This window comes from Quercus lobata, unplaced genomic scaffold (genome assembly GCF_001633185.2).
Source record: "Quercus lobata isolate SW786 unplaced genomic scaffold, ValleyOak3.0 Primary Assembly Scq3eQI_107, whole genome shotgun sequence".
Lineage (NCBI taxonomy): Eukaryota > Viridiplantae > Streptophyta > Magnoliopsida > Fagales > Fagaceae > Quercus > Quercus lobata.
In genome coordinates, this window is record NW_022154705.1 from 690,881 (window position 1) to 709,240 (window position 18,360).

General features: G+C 35.0%; 1 non-coding gene and 1 pseudogene across 1 annotated transcript; both read left to right on the forward strand.

The window, feature by feature from the left end:
• The first annotated feature begins 16,538 nt into the window (after nt 1-16,538).
• LOC115972883 lies at nt 16,539-16,694 on the forward strand. Its single transcript, XR_004087555.1, has one exon. It is a non-coding gene; the product is annotated as a 5.8S ribosomal RNA (ribosomal RNA).
• Nucleotides 16,695-16,905: 211 nt separating this feature from the next.
• The window catches only part of LOC115972881, a 3,787-nt pseudogene continuing 2,332 nt past the window's right edge, over nt 16,906-18,360 (forward strand).

Sequence of the window (18,360 nt, forward strand, 5' to 3'; positions counted from 1 at the left end):
TTTATGAAGAAATATATAGTAGTACATGCATGGATAGAATTATACTAGCTTTTAGAAATATTCTAAATCTCACTTACCTTGACAGATCCCATCATGACTACTTTAATACTGTTGCTACTCAGCAAGGGCACAAAAGTGTACAAAGAAAAGTTTGTTTTATAAATGTTGTTTGTTTTGTAAATGCTTTTATTACTTTTCTTATAAAATATTTCAAAAGAATTTCACAGAAAGACATTGCCGAAAGAATTTCAAAAGAAGTTTTGCAAAATATTTGCTCCAAACATAACCCTCTTCCCAAAACCCAATTGCAGACTACTATGAATAAAAGATTCTCTTAGAAAGACAAGGACAAGGCACCAGCAGTGCAACCCAGAGGTTTCCGATAGCCCTCGGGAAAAATTTCGGATATGCATGAAGGCGTCTCGATAGAGACAATATCCCTTCAGGATACGTTGCTAGCAGAGGCAATGTATTCATGTGGTAATAAAAGTGTAATCTTGCAAAAAGTGCTCGACAGTGATCTTATGTTTCAAGACGGAGAATTTACAGACCTTCCTCTTCATATTAAACTACTTCTTGATAATTTACAGGCAGCCTTCACCCTCAAACAGAAACCCTTATTCCAAATGACCCTTCAGGCTTTGGAATTACATCTTGTTAGCACCGGGGCATTTATTGAAGCACTCGGTTGTCAACTCCCTGGCAAGGAGGATGGAGATTCAAGCTTCACAAAGACAGAACTACAGTCTCTAAAAAGCTATCTTATGGGAACAAGCTTTTCAAAGCTCCACCCTAAGATTCAGCAAAAAACGAGACTTGCTATTAGAACCTTACCCCCTGAAATCCAACAGAATATATTAACTCATAAAGCTATAACAAGTTCTTATGATAGATGGATGTATCTTTTTAAACTAATAGTCTCTACAGCATTTATCAGAACAGAAGACATGACAGGTGAAATATGGTTATCTCACAAAGCTAAATGGTATGAGAGCTTTGGAAATTTAGACAGAGTTTATGAAAGAACAGGAGATAGATTTAATCCCTACCCGAGATTACTTATCAACACAGAGACAGAAGATCCAGTAATCTGTGATCCCTTATGGTTATCTGAAATGCTAGAAACAGGGTTTATTAGCAAATTAACCATTACTTCTGCAAATCAGATCAGTTTATTTCCTAATGTCATCCAAGAAGCAACCGCACAGATTGGAGGACTTAATTATATGAAGATAGAAATCTGGAGTACTCTTCCAGTTTGGGACACTAGCTATTATATGGAAGCTCAACCAGCACACATTTTAGTCCTTATCCATGATTGGAGTAGTATCCCTGAATATAACTGGTATACATGAGATACTTATTTATCACTTGATGATCCAGGTGCTCTGGCTCAAGAATGGTCTAATTTCATGAGTAATAAGATTTATGAAGTACAGAAAGAATTAGACAGAGTTTTCCATTTATATGGCTACACCGACAGGATAGTTGTGTATGGCCTAAGACCTTCAGCAGGAAGGCTCATTGGGAAAAGAAGGATTGTTAAAGACCCCAGATTGATGACAGCCAAGGATCATGTTCCTGTTTTCCTTCCTATTTCATACTGTGCCCTATGTAATGATTATGGAGTGCTCCATGATCATGAACAGTATGAGGACAACTCTGATCTACTAGATTATGATAATTACGTGGATATAGACTAATAGATAGATAGACAGAAGGCACAAACAGACAGAACACTCTTCCGAATAGACAATGACGACAGATCACTATTCACCGACGATAGATCACTATTCATTGGAGAAGATCACTATTCACTGACATGCATGAATAGCTTCCAAACAGATCCATTATATTCCAAACAAATACAGACAGAACCAGAAAGATATTTTGAAAGATATTTTGACAGAATATTATTCACATGCAGATAGACTATTACTGTTCAAGATTGACTTTTACTGTTCAAGATTCTACCGACAGATTAACTTGAGTTCAATTTACTTAACTTAGGTTACTTTTGAAGACTTACCACGGTTCACTTTATCTATAAATAGACAGACTCCGAAGACAGAAGACAGGTCCAAAACAAAGGTCCAAAAAATAGTTTCAAATTTTAGGTCCAATTCTAAGGTCCAAAATTTCCATTTCAATTCCAAGGTCCAATGGATCCAAGATAGCTCTCTCCTTCAGAAAGACTTTAGCTTTCCCTTTCCCTCTCTGAAAGACTTTTGTACTTTATTTTCTTTTTGTAAACTTGTAACCTTACCTTCAGACAGATAATCTTGTAACCCTTCCCTTCTAGACAGATAATCTTGTAACCCTTTACAGATTTTTACTTTGTAATCTTGTAACTCTTCAGACAGTGTTTATTTTCAAAGCTTGTAAGAAAGACAGAAGTTTTCAGTTTTAATCAAGGACAGAAGTATTTTCAAGTAAGATTTTATTTGTTTCAGTTTTCATATTTCATACTCTGTTTTAATTTATTTTAACTATATCTATTTTGCTATTCTCTTCTTTATCAACTATTTTATCATTGTTTATGCTTCTATATTACTGTTGTGCTCTCTCCTGGGTAGTCAATGGTATCAGAGCCATGGATGGTAGGTGTATGAGTTTTATTTCTTTGCAATTAAGAAGTTACTAGGAACTTATATTACTACATAGCCACTACTTGCTCCTTGTTAGCGTTGGTCAGCCTAGAGACTCATTGGCAAACCATAGTTTCGCGTTGGTCAGCCCCTTTGTTGTAGCCGACGGACAGGCGTTGTTTGGGTGGTCCCGCAATGGAGTTTCCCGAGGAGGTGGTCCCGATAGCAAGGATACCAGTGGTTAGTAATAGTTCCGCTAGTAATTATTAATTGCTTAGAGATAAAATGAATATGTTTAGTCGCTCATTATCTGTTGCTAAGACACACTTAGGCTAGGCACACACTAATTGAAACATGGACTACGATGATATAGTTTATGATGAAGGTTATAGCATGAAAGATATAGATTATAATTGGTCAAATAGTGATATGGATTATGAAACTGATTTTGATTCTAACAGTGAAATTGATGATTATAATTATAATGGTAACACAAAAAATTGGAATACTTTAACAAAAGATAAAACCAACCAACAGATGGAGTTTCCCGAGGAGGTGGTCCCGATAGCAAGGATACCAGTGGTTAGTAATAGTTCCGCTAGTAATTATTAATTGCTTAGAGATAAAATGAATATGTTTAGTCGCTCATTATCTGTTGCTAAGACACACTTAGGCTAGGCACACACTAATTGAAACATGGACTACGATGATATAGTTTATGATGAAGGTTATAGCATGAAAGATATAGATTATAATTGGTCAAATAGTGATATGGATTATGAAACTGATTTTGATTCTAACAGTGAAATTGATGATTATAATTATAATGGTAACACAAAAAATTGGAATACTTTAACAAAAGATAAAACCAACCAACAGACTTATAGACACAATGATAGTTTTTTAGACAGAATTAATAGAAAATTAGAATCTTTAGAAAATATTGACAGATCCACTATATATACTAAGATTGAAAAGAAAAATGATAGTGTTTTGGACCTCTATGAAAGAATGAAAGCTTTAAATTCACCTTTTAAAAAAGAAATAGAATTTGGACCCCATCAAAGATCATCTTTTATAGAAACTATGACAGATAATTGGTATATAAATAGTAATTCAAAAGAAGTTGTAGATAAGAATTTACAGACATTAAAAGCAATTGACAGATTAGTTGATGAAGAAACTGGCCCTATTAAAGAAAGAGTAACACGTATAAAAGATAGAAGTACTATATAAAGTGTCAAAGATATAATAAACGAAGACAAAGAAAGAGGTAAGATAAGGAAAGGCATAGTAAAGGAAATGATAGAAAACATAGGAAGACAAAAGATAAAGATAGACAATGAAGAAAGGGTAAAAGACAATAACACCCTTAAAGAATCTCTAAGTCAGAAGTTAAAGGAAGAAAGGACTAATATTATAGTACAAGACAAAACAAAGGAAATGTTTGAAAGACATAATAGTGAAAATGTAGGAAAAATGATAATAAAGGACATGCAAAAAGCAAAAACAAATGGTAGTAAAGAATCTCTACGTAGGAAGATAGAAATAGAAGAAAAGATTAGACATGAAAGAGAAAAAGTCAAAGTCAACAAAGGTAGGAAAAACATTAATTTAAAAGAAAATAATGATAGTGTAGTAAAAGTGGAAGTAAAAGACAAAAAGTGTAATAGTTTAAAAGAAATGGTAGATGAAAGACTAAAATTAATTGAAAGATCTATAATAGACACCCAAAATGATAGTTTGACAGAATTAACTAAAAAAATGAAAATTTTAAATACACCTTTACAGACAGTTAGAAATAGAGATATAACAGTTTTAAATTCTACTGAGTTATCAGATAATGAGAAAACTGACAGATATGTTAGTAATACTATTTATCATAAATGTAAAAAATATGGACACCATGTTATGGATTATAGAAAGGAAGAAAAAGACAGGAAAGAAAAGGTAAAAATGAAAACAAAACAAGATGGTGCAAAAATAAAACCAGTAAATCTACAAGACTTAATGACAGAAGCAAAAATGGTAAAAAAGGAAATTAAAGAAATTAAGGAAGAAAACTCCACAGACATAAATGAGCAAAATATTGCAGAATTAATAAACTTAAAAGAATTTTCTAATCCCACAAACAGAAAATTTGATGATGATGATGGCAATAGACAGAATCTCTTAAGTTTAATTGATAGAGTGATTTTCCAAAAATGGCATACAGAAATTACTTTGGTAATTAATAAAGAGTTTTCTTTGACAGAAATTGCTTTGATAGATTCAGGTGCTGACATGAACTGTATACAAGAAGGATTAATACCTTTAAAGTATTATGAAAAATCATCTGAAAAACTAGCTCAAGCTAATGGAGAAAAATTAATAATTAATTATAAAATACCTAGTGTTCACATATTTAATGATGGAGTTTGCTTTGAAATAGTTTTTGTTTTAATTAAAGACCTTTCTTCTAAAATCATTCTAGGAAACCCCTTTATGACTTTACTTTACCCCTTTTTAACGACAGAAGAAGGTATTAAAACTAATGTGCTAGGGAAAGATATACTTTTTAAATTTATTTTACCACCAATTCCAAAAGATATTTATTCACTTAATACCATAGTAAAAGAAATTGATAAAGAAAGAATTGACAGAAAGAATAGACATTTGGAATCTTTAAAGACAGAAATAAAATATAAAAGAATAACTGATCAATTAACCGACCCCATATTAAATAATAAAATAAAGTTATTTAGACAACAGATTGAGACAGAGATCTTTTCCAGTCTACCTACTGCTTTTTGGCACAGGCATCAACATATAGTACGATTACCTTATGAAAAAGATTTTAATGAAAGACAGATACCTACTAACGCTAGGCCAATACAAATGAATAATAATTATTAGAACATTGTAAGAAAGAAATTGAAGATCTTTTAACTAAAGGATTAATTAGAAAGAGCAAGTCTCCTTGGAGTTGTGCTGCTTTTTATGTTAATAATTAGGCAGAATTGGAGCGAGGAGTTCCAAGATTAGTTATAAACTATAAACCTTTAAATAAAGCATTGCAGTGGATAAGATATCCTATTCCCAATAAGAAAGATCTTCTTGACAGACTTCATGAAGCAACCATATTTTCTAAATTTGACATGAAAAGTGGATTTTGGCAGATATAGATAGATGAGACAGATATATACAAAACTACTTTTACAGTTCCTTTTGGTCATTATGAATGGAATATTATGCCTTTTGGTTTGAAGAATGCACCCAGTGAATTTCAAAATATAATGAATGACATATTTACACCTTTCATAGATTTTTCCATTGTTTACATAGATGATGTCCTAATCTTTTCTAAAACAATAGATGACCATTGGAAACATTTGAATATATTTGTTAGAGTAATTAAACAAAATGGTTTAGTTGTTTCAGCCTCTAAAATAAGTCTATTTCAAGATAAAATTCGATTTTTAGGCCATAATATTTATAAGGGAACTTTAAGCCCTATTGACAGAGCTATTCAATTTGCAGATAAATTCCCAGATGAGATAAAAGATAAAAATCAATTATAGAGATTTCTTGGCAGTTTAAATTATGTTTCAGATTATTTTCAAGGATTAAGAAAAATATGTAGACCCTTGTATAAAAGATTAGAAAAGAATCCTCCACCTTGGACAAATAGACATACTATGATAGTTAGACAAATTAAAAAATATGTTAAGCAACTTCCTTGTATTGTTATTCCCTCCCCTAATACTTTTAAAATTGTTGAGACAGATGCTTTTGACATAGGTTATGGTGGAATCCTAAAACAGGTAGCAAAAAATGATGCTAAAGAACAAATTGTTAGATTTCATTCTGGCTCTTGGTCAGCTACCCAGCAGAATTACAGCACTATTAAGAAAGAAATTTTATCTATCATACTATGTATTTCAAAATTCCAAAATGATATTTTTAATCAAAAGTTTTTAATCAGAGTTGATTGTAAAAGTGCTAAAGAAGTTTTACAAAAAGATGTTCAAAATCTTGTTTCCAAACAGAGTTTTGCTCGATGACAGGCTATTTTAAGTGTTTTTGACTTTGACATTGAATATATTAAAGGGGAAACTAATTCAATTCCTGATTTTCTAACCCGTGAATTTCTACAGGGAAGATGAGTTCCCCTGCAGATTAGAGCAAATCCCCAAAACCCAGAACCAGACAGTCTTATGTTGCTCCCCCGATTCCTCCTCCCCTTAGCAGATTCCTCCCTTGCCCCTCTTTCACTTCACCCACTTTCTCTTCAAATAAATCTCTAGACAGATCCCCATTAACCTGTAGTGCAAACCCTTTCCAACCACTCTCCCCCAGCCCCAATCCAACATCCAAATAGACTTATGCCCTACCCTCAACCTCCTCAACCCCTCCTTTAAAGAAACCATTTAATGTAGTTGCATCTTCTTTTCCTCCTTTGGCCTTTCCTTCCAACCAACCAAAATATAGATCCTCTGCCTCTCCAGAAACCCAAACCCAAATCCTAAAAGAAGATCACAGCATTGAAATCCCAAAAGACTCTTGGAATTTTATTTTGTGGATTGAACCAGAATACCAGCACATAAAAGACACCCTCTCAAGGTAAGTGATATTCAGAATGTTTCTTAAATCTAGTATGATTCTATCAATACATGTACTACTATATTTCTCATCTTGGGAGAATATGTGAAATAAAATTTCTTCGTAAAGTCTTTCATTAATAAGACAATCTATTAAGGGATTATAATTAATTCTGTCTATTAGGAAATTAAATCTGTCATTACTCAAGAAATTACCACAATTAATATGTTCTCTGATACCATTGACTACCTATGAGAGAGCACAGCAGTAATATAGAAGCATAAACAATGATAAAATAGTTGATAAAGAAGAGAATAGCAAAATAGATATAGTCAAAATAAAACCTTTGAATAAAACCTTACTTGAAAATACTTCTGTCTTTCTTACAAGCTTTGAAAATAAACACTATCTGAAGAGTTACAAGATTACAAAGTAAAATCTGTAAAGGGTTACAAGATTGTCTATTTGGAAAGGTAAGGTTACAAGATTATCTGTCTGAAAAGGTAAGGTTACAAGATTGCAAAAAAAAAAGTAAAGTACAAAAGTCTACAAAAGTCTTTCGGAGAGGGAAAGGAAAAGCTATAAAGTCTTTCTAAAGCTTGGACCTAAAAACTGGACCTTAGAACTGGACCTGTCTTCTGTCTTCGGAGTCTGTCCTTTTATAGATGAAGTGAACCATGGTAAGTCTTCAAAAGTAACCTAAGTTAAGTAAAGTGGACTCAAGTTAATCTGTCGGTAGAATCTTGAACAGTAAAAGTCTATCTTGAACAATAATAGTCTATCTGCATGTGAATAATATTCTGTCAAAATATCTTTTAAAATATCTTTCTGGTTCTGTCTGTATTTGTCTGGACTATAATGGATCTGTCTGGAAGCTATTCATGCATGTAGATGAATAGTGATCTATCTCCAATGAATAGTGATCTATCGTCGGTGAATAGTGATCTGTTGCCATTGTCTGTCGGAAGAGTATTCTGTCTGTCTGTGCCTTTTGTCTATCTGTCTATCAATCTGTATCCACGTAGTTATCATAATCTAGCGGATCAATGTTATCCTCATACTGCTCATGCTCGTGGAGCACTCCATAATCATTACATAGGGCACAGTATGAAATAGGAAGGAAAACAGGAACATGATCCTTGGCTGTCATTAATCTGGGGTCTTTAACAATCCTTCTTTTCCCAATGAGCCTTCCTGCTGAAGATCTTGGGCCATACACAGCTATCCTGTCGGTGTAGCCATATAAATGGAAACCTCTGTCTAATTCTTTCTGTACTTCATAAATCTTATTACTCATGAAATTAGACTATTCTTGAGCCAGAGCACCTGGATCATCAAGTGATAAATAAGTATCTCCTATATACCAGTTATATTCAAGGATACTACTCCAATCATGGATAAGGACTCAAATGTGTGCTGGCTGAGCTTCCATATAATAGTTAGTGTCCCAAACTGGAAGAGTACTCCAGATTTCTATCTTCATATAATTAAGTCCTCCAATCTGTGCGGCTGCTTCTTGGATGACATTAGAAAATAAACTGATCTGATTTGCAGAAGTAATGGTTAATTTGCTAATAAACCCTACTTCTAGCATTTCAGATAACCATAAGGGATCACAGATTACTGGATCTTCTGTCTCTGTGTTGATAAGTAATCCGGGGTAGGGATTAAATCTATCTCCTGTTCTTTCATAAACTTTGTCTGAATTTCCAAAGCTCTCATACCATTTAGCTTTGTGAGATAACCATATTTCACCTGTCATGTCTTCTATTCTGATAAATGCTGTAAAGACTATTAGTTTAAAAAGATACATCCATCTATCATAAGAACTTGTTATAGCTTTATGAGTTAATATATTCTGTTGGATTTCAGGGGGTAAGGTTCTAATAGCAAGTCTTGTTTTTTGCTGAATCTTAGGGTGGAGCTTTGAAAAGCTTGTTCCCATACGATAGCTTTTTAGAGACTGTAGTTCTGTCTTTGTGGAGCTTGAATCTCCATCCTCCTTGCCAGGGAGTTGACAACCGAGTGCTTCGATAAATGCCCCGGTGCTAACAAGATGTAATTCCAAAGCCTGAAGGGTCATTTGGAATAAGGGTTTCTATCTAAGGGTGAATGCTGCCTGTAAATTATTAAGAAGTAGTTCAATATGAAGAGGAAGGTCTATAAATTCTCCATCTTGAAACATAAGATCACTGTCAAGCACTTTTTGCAAAATTACACTTTTATCACCACATGAATACATTGCCTCTACTGGCAACGTATCCTGAAGGGATATTGTCCCTATCGAGACGCCTTCATGCATATCTGAAATTTTTACTGAAGGTTTTTGGATACCTTTAGGTTGCACCGCTAGTGCCTTGCCCTTGTCTTTCTGAGAGAATCTTTTATTCATAGTAGTCTGCAATTGGGTTTTGGGAAAAGGATTATGTTTGGAACAAATATTTTCTATCAAAACTTCTTTTGAAATTCTTTTGCCAATGTCTTTCTGTTAAATTCTTTTGAAATCTTTTATAAGAAAAACAAGAAAAGCATTTATAAAACAAACAACATTTATAAAACAAACTTTTCTTTGTACACTTTTGTGCTCTTGCTGAGTAGCAACAGTATTAGAGTAGTTATGATGGGATTGTCAAAGTAAGTGAGATTCAGAATATTTCTAAAATCTAGCATGATTCTATTCATATATGTACTACTATATATCTCATCTTGTGAGAATATGTGAAATAAAGTTTCTTCGTAAATTCTTTCATTAATAGGAAAATCTATCAAGGGATTATAGTTAATTCTATCTGTCAGGAAATTAAATCTGTCACTATTCAAGAAATTACCACAATTAATGTTTTCTTTAATGATTAATAAAGGAGAATCTATCAAAGCTTCTTTTATTAAATTATCTGTTATATGAATATTTAAAGATGCTATAAAGGGTGTAAATATGTCATTTATTATAATTTTGTTTGGTACTTCTGTCATACTGTCGGTCCATATACTATTAGTCCATGCATATTGATTACAAAAGATTATATTCATATTTCCATCTTTTATGCCTTTTCTACTGAGTTCTTCTGTAGATTGGACTTTATGCAAAGAAGAATAAAAACATATCTCTGTCTCTTTGTCTTGTCTAACTTTCTTTTTGTCATTTTCTGTCAATTGATTAACAAGTAATATTTCTGTCTTCAAAGATGACAAACTTCTTTCAGTTCTATAGATTCCTCTTTCGTTGATATCTGTTAAAATAGTAACCTTTTTGGAAGAGTGTTTTTCTTTCAATACATTAGTTTTAATTTCTTTATTTGTCACTAGAGAGGGATAAATTAAAGCCATAAAAGGAATTTCTAAAATAATTTTAAAAGGAAGGTCTTTAATTAAAACAAAAGCTATCTCAAAATATATTCCATCATGGCATATATGAACAATAGGTATTTTATAATTAATTATTAGTTTTTCTCTATTGGCCTGGATTGATCTTTCAGATGATTTATCACAATACTTTAAGGGTATTAATCTTTCTTGTATACAATTCTTATCTGAAGCAATATCTGTCAAAGAAAACTCTTTATTAATTACTAAAGTAATTTCTGCATGCCATTTTTGGAAAATTACTTTGTCAATTAAACTTAAGAAATTCTGTCTATTGCCATCATCATCATCATCAAATTTTCTGTCTGTGGGATTAGAAAAATCTTTTAAGTTTATTATTTCTTCAATATTTCGCTTGTTTATGTCTGTGGAATTTTCTTCTTTAATTTCCTTTTTTACCATTTTTGCTACTGTCATTAAGTCTTGTAGAGCTACTGTTTTTATCTCTACACCATCTTGTTCTATTTTCATTTTTACCTTTTCTTTCTCTTTCTTTCGACATTCTGTAACATGGTGTCCATATTTCCTTCACCTAATGCAAGCAATAGGTATTTCTATAGAGTCTTTTAACTTTAATATATATTCTTTCTTGTCTTTATGGTGATTCGGTAGATTTTCTATCAGTTTTATTATTATGTCTTTTTGCTTTCTTTTTCTTTTATTAATCTTAAGTGGGTTGGTTGATTTTAACTCTTTCTTTACTTGATCAATTTCTTTTTGACTAACATTAAATATTTCCATTAATTCTTTTATAATATCTTTCTCAAATTCTAATTTGCTAATTTGTTTAACAATTCTATTATGTCTGTCACATTGTTTTTTAGTATGTCCATATCCTTTGCATTTATGACAAATAGTATTATTAACATGCCTGTCAGTTTTCTCATTATCTGATAACTCAGTAGTATTTAAAATTGTTATGTCTCTTGCTGAGTAGCAACAATATTAAAGTAGTCATGATGGGATCTGTCAAGTAAGTGAGATTTAGAATATTTCTAAAAGCTAGTATAATTCTATCCATGCATGTACTACTATATATTTCTTCATAAAGTCTTTCATTAATAGGACAATCTATCACGGGATTATAAATAATTCTATCTGTTGGGAAATTAAATCTGTCATTATTCAAGAAATTACCATAATTTATATTTTCTTTAATGATCAATAAAGGAGAGTCTGTCAAAGATTCTTTTATTAAAATATCTGTTATATGAATATTTAAGAATGCTATAAAGGGTGTACATTTGTCATTTAGTACTTCTATCAGTCTATCAGTATGTCTGTCATTATTATTAAAAGGAATAATAATTATACCATCTATATTTGGTGTAGGGGCAATAGTCTCAAGTTGTCATCTGTCAGTCCATGTACTATTAGTCCATGCATATTGATTACAAAAGATTGTATTCATATTTCCGTCTTTTATGAGTTCTTCTGTAGATTGGACTTTATGTAAGAAAGGAGAATAAGAACATATCTCTGTCTCTTTGTCTTGTTTATCTCTCTTTTTGTCATTTTCTGTCAATTGATTAACAAGTAGCATTTCTGTCTTTAAAGATGACAAACTTCTTTCAGTTCTATAGATTCCTCTATCATTGATATCTGTTAAAATAGTAACCTTTTTGGAAGAGTGTATTTCTTTCAAGACAAGTGGAACAATGAGTTTAAAGAATATATCTTTTCCCCATACATTAGTTTTATTGCTTCATCTGTCACTAGAAAGGGATAAATTAAAGCCATAAAAGGAATTCCTAAAATAATTTTAGAAAGATGGTCTTTAATTAAAACAAAGGTTGTCTCAGAATATATTCCATCTTGGCATATATGAACAATAGGTATTTTATAATTAATTATTAGTTTTTCTCCATTGGCCTGAATTAATCTTTCAGATGATTTTTCATAATACTTTAAGGGTATTAATCTTTCTTGTATATAATTCATATCAGCACCTGAATCTGTCAAAGCAATTTCTGTCAAAGAAAACTCTAAAGTAATTTTTGTATGCCATTTTTTGAAAATTACTCTGTCAATTAAACTTAAGAAATTCTATCTATCAAATTTAGTACTATTGTTTGAAACATTAATATCTGTAACTTCTTTATCTGTAGGAGGATCAAGGGGGTCTATCATGGGATTAGAAAATTCTTTTATTATTTCTACAATATTATGTTCATTTATGTCCGTCGGATTTTCTTCTTTAATTTCTTGTTTTACTTTTATTTTTATCTTTTCTTTCTTGTCTTTTTCTTTCTCTTTCTCTTTCTTTCGGCATTCTGTAACATGGTGTCCATATTTCCCACACCTAATGCAAGCAATAGGTATTTCTATAGAGTCTTTCAATTTTAATAAATATTCTTTTTTGTCTTTATGGTGATTCGGTAGATTTTCTATCAGTTTTATTATTATATCTTTTTGTTTTCTTTTTCTTTTATTAATCTTAAGTGGGTTGGTTGATTTTAACTCTTTCTTTACTTGATCTATTTCTTTTTTACTAACATTGAATATTTCCATTAATTCTTTTATAATATCTTTCTCAAATTCTAATTTACTGATTTGTTTAATAATTCTATTATGTCTGTCACATTGTTTTTTAGTATGTCCATATCCCTTGCATTTATGACAAATAGTATTATTAACATGTCTGTCGGTTTTCTCATCATCTGATAACTCAATAGTATTTAAAACTGTTATGTCTCTTTTTCTATCTGTCTCTATTGGTAGACTTAAAATTTCTATCTTTTTAGCCAATTCTATTAAACTGTTGTTTTCAGTTCTATCAATTGTTTTAAGTCTCTCATCAATTTCTTCTTTAAAACTATTACACTTCTTGTCTTTTACTTCCATTTTTACTTTTACTACACTATCACTATTTTCTTTTTCTTTTAAATTACCATAATTATTTTTCCTACCATTGTTGACTTCTTTTACACTATCTCTTTCTATCTCTTTTGTATCTAACTTCCTACATATTATTTCATTCTTTTGTCTTTCATATAATTCTTTCAAACCATCATCATTATCTCTAGGACTATCATCTTTTTTCTCTTTCTTTATCATGTTTCTTTGTTTTACTATGTCTTTTCCTATATCTAATCCTTTACATAGAGTTCCATCTTTTGAATTGGTTTGTTCACTATTTTGTCTTTCAAACATTTCTTTTATCTCTTTTACCATTCATTTTTTTATTATTTCTTTATTATAATCTATTAACTTCCCATGTAGAGATTCTTTCTCGTCTGTCTCTATTAGGCTCTTTTGTCTATCTGTGTCTAGCTCTTTACATATAATTTGTACTGAACTAGAAACTTCTCTATTATTTTGCTTTTCCACCATTTCTTTTAGTCTGTCATTTTCTATAGTACTTCTTTCTTTTGTGAGATCTTTTATTTTATCTTCCACACATGTTACTCTTTTCTTAATTGGGCCAGTTTCTTCATCAACTGATCTGTCAGTTGCTTTTAATGTTTGTAAATTCTTATTTACAACTTCTTTTGAATTACTATTTATATACCAATTATCTGTCATAGTTTCTGTAAAAGATAATCTTTGATGGGGTCCAAATTCTATTTCTTTTTTAAAAGGTGAATTTAAAGCTTTCATTCTTTCATAGAGGTCCAAAAAACTATCATTTTTCTTTTCAACTTTAGTATATATAGTAGATCTGTCAATATTTTCCAAGGATTCCAATTTTCTATTAATTCTATCTAAAAAACTATCATTGTGTTTATTAGTCTGTCGGTTGATTTTATCTTCTGTTAAAGTATTCCAATTATTTGAATCATTATAATTATCCATTTCACTGTTAGAATCAGAATCTGTTTCATATTCCATATCACTATTTATCCAATTTTCATCTATATCTTTCATGCTATAACCTTCATCATAATCTATATCATCATAGTCTATGTTTCAAATTAGTGTGTGCCTAGCCTAAGTGTGAATAAGCAAACAGATGATGAGCTGATAAATGTATTTATTCTCTTTCTAAGCAATTAATAATTACTGGTGGAACTATTACTAACCACTGGTATCCTTGCTATCGGAACCACCTCCTCGGGAAACTCCATTGCGGGACCACCCAAACAACGCCTGTCCGTCGGCTACAACAAAGGGGCTGCCCAACGCGAAACTAACATTGTCCGCCTTGCAAGAGTGCATTGCAGCCATACCACATACACATGAAATGCAAACCTGGGTTCACCCTGGCGATGCATTTAGGGCCCACCTCGCGCCATGGGGCACGTGGGGTTGGGTGCCCTAGGGCTCGTCATGAGCATGGCTACCCATGGCCAAGCTCAAAAGGGGTCGCCCCTGTGCATTGCCGAATACCTCCTCCCCCCTAAAGAGCCCTTAGGAAAAAATCTGCTCTGGCATGAGGAAACATTGATTTGTTGAGGAGGAATAATGGGTCTTTTTTGTAGCAATTCTTGGAGTCTTTCCCTGATTTTTTGCACACACGCTGAGAAAAATCCAACCTTCAACCTATCAAAATATGGTGGCCAGATTCATCATATTGTATTTTTTATGATTTTAGGAAGCCGAAAGAATAGGAAAAATCATAAAAAATTCAAAAACGCTCAGAATGCCAAACTGCTTACTGGAATCCTCCTCTAAAATCATGGAATGAATTTAGGGACACAAAAATGGAAAAATGAACAAGCTAATTTTTCCGGAGTGTAGGACGATGCGCAGCTAGCCTTAACTGGCTAGGTCGTGCCTCCGGTGCTGTTACTTTGAAGAAATTAGAGTGCTCAAAGCAAGCCTACGTTCTGGATACATTAGCATGGGATAACCTCATAGGATCTCGGTCCTATTCTGTTGGCCTTTGGGATCGGAGTAATGATTAACAAGGACAGTCGGGGGCATTTGTATTTCATAGTCAGAGGTAACATTCTTGGATTTATGAAAGACAAAAAACTACGAAAGCATTTGCCAAGAATGTTTTCATTAATCAAGAATGAAAGTTGGGGGCTCGAAGATGATCAGATACCGTCCTAGTCTCAACCATAAATGATGCTGACTAAGGATTGGCGAATGTTACTTATAGGATTCTGCCAGCACCTTATGAGAAATCAAAGTCACTGGGTTCCGGGGGGAGTATGGTCACAAGGCTAAAACTTAAAGGAATTAATGGAAGGGCACCACTAGGAGTGGAGCCTGCGGCATAATTTAACTCAACACGGGGAAACTTACTAGGTCCAGACATAGTAAGGATTGACAGACTGGGAGCTCTTTCTTGATTTTATGGGTGGTGGTGCATTGCCGTTCTTAGTTGGTGGAGTGATTTATCTGGTTAATTCTGTTAACGAACGAGACCTTAGCCTGCTAACTAGCTATGCGGAGGTGACCCTCCATGGCTAGCTTCTTAGAGGGACTATGGCTGTTTAGGCCAAGGAAGTTTGAGGCAATAACAGGTCTGTGATGCCCTTAATGTTCTGGGCCGCATGCATGCTACACTGATGTATTCAACGAGTTTATAGCCTTGGCTAACAAGCTCGAGTAATCTTTAAAATTTCATCGTGATGGGGATAGATCATTGCAATTGTTGGTGTTCAACGAGGAATTCCTAGTAAGCACGAGTCATCAGCTCGCGTGGACTACGTCCTTGCCCTTTGTACACACCGCTCGTCGCCCCTACTGATTGAATGGTTCGGTAAAGTGTTCGGATCATGGTGACGTAGGTGGTTTGCTACCGGCGACGTCGTGAGAAGTCCACTGAACCTTATCACTTAGAGGAAGGAGAAGTCGTAACAAGGTTTTCGTAGGTGAATTTGCGGAAGGATCATTGTCAAAACCTGCACAATAGAATGAACCGGGAATTGGTTACAACCGATGTGGGGCACTTGTTGCCCCCTTCGCCCTTCCTGCGAGTGAGGACCTCCAACTCCTACCCGTAAATCGAACCCTAGCATGGAATGCGCTAAGGAAATTGAACCAAAAGAGCCATGTCGAAGGCCCCAGACACGGTGCGCCCCCAGCGTGGGCGTCTTATGAATTATTCAAAACGACTCTCGACAATAGATATCTAGGCTCTCGCATCGATGAAGAACGTAGCGAAATGCGATACTTGGTGTGAATTGCAGAATCCTTTGAATCATCGAGTTTTTGAACGAAAGTTAAGCTCGAAGCCATTTGGCCGAGGGCACGTTTGCCAAAGTGTCACGCATAATTGCCCCCCCAAACTCCGGTCCGGGCGGGGCAGAAGTTGGCCTCTCGTGTGTTCCCGCACCCGCGATTAGCCCAAAAGCGAGTCCTCGACGACGAGCGCCACAACAATCGGTGGTTTTTTTGCCCGCATTCCTCATAGTGCGCGCCCCGTCATTTGAACGCGCTCTTGCGACCTTCACGGGTCGCCTCGATGGCGCTCCCAACGCGACCCTAAGTCAGGCAGGACTACCCACTGAGTTTAAGCATATCAATAAGCGAAGGAAAAGAAACTTACAAGGATTCCCCTATTAACGGTGAGTGAATTGGGAACAGCCCAGCTTGAGAATCGGGCCCCCTCACAGGCCTAAGTCCCCTAGAAGGGGGCGCCGGAGAAGGTGAGAGCCCCTTCGTGCTCGGACCCTATCGCACCACGAGGCGCTGTCGGCAAGTCGGGTTGTTTGGGAATGCAACCCCAATTGGGCAGCAAATTCCACCTAAGGCTAAATACAGGTGAGAGACCGATAGCAAAAAAGTACCGCGAGGGAAAGATGAAAAGGAGCTTGAACAGAAAGTCAAAGAGTGCTTGAAATTGTCGGGAGGGAAGCGGATGGGGGTCGGCAATGCGCCTTGGTTGAATGTGGAACTGTGACAGCCGGTTTGCTGATCAACTCGATACATGGACCGATGCGGATTACAGCGGTGGCCCGAGCCCGGGCTGTAGTTATGCCCGTGGAGACGTCGTTGCCACAATCGTGGCTGGCAGCGCGCGCCTCGGCATCTGCGTGCTCCTGGCATCGGCCTGCGGGCTCCCCATTCAACCCATCTTGAAACACAGACCAAGGAGTCTGACATATGTGCGAGTCAACGAGCTAGTAAACTCGTAAGGTGCAAGGAAGTTGATTGGCAGGATCCCCTTGAGGGTTGCATCGCCGACCGACCTTGATCTTCTGAGAAGGGTTTGAGTGAGAGCAAACCTGTCAGGACCCGAAAGATGGTGAACTATGCCTAAGCAGGGCAAAGCCAGAGGAAATTCTAGTGGAGGGCCACAGCGATACTGACATGCAAATCGTTCGTCTGACTTGGGTATAGGGGCGAAAGACTAATCGAACCGTCTAGTAGCTGGTTCCCTCCGAAGTTTCCCTTAGGATAGCTGGAGCTCACGTCCGAGTTCTATTGTGTAAAGCCAATGATTAGAGGCATCAGGGGCGCAACGTCTTCGACCTATTCTCAAATTTTAATAGGTAGGACGGCACAGCTGCTTCGTTGAGCCACGACAAGGAATCGAGAGCTCCAAGTGGGCCATTTTTGGTAAGCATAACTGGCAATATGGGATGAACCAGAAGCAGGGTTACGGTGCCCAACTGCGCGCTAACCTAGAACCCACAAAGGGTGTTGGTCGATTAAGACAGCAGGACGGTGGTCATGGAAGTTGAAGTCTGCTAAGGAATGTTTAACAACTCACCTGCCGAATCAACAAGCCCCGAAAATGGATGGCGCTAAAGCGCACGACCTATACCAGACCGTCGGGGCAAGTTCCAGGCCCTGATGAGTAGGAAGGCACGACGGTCGCTACGAAACCTGGGGTGCGAGCCCGGGCGAAGCGACCGTCAATGCAGATCTTGGTGGTAGTAGCAAATATTCAAATGAGAACTTTGAAGGCTAAAGAGGGGAAAGGTTCCAT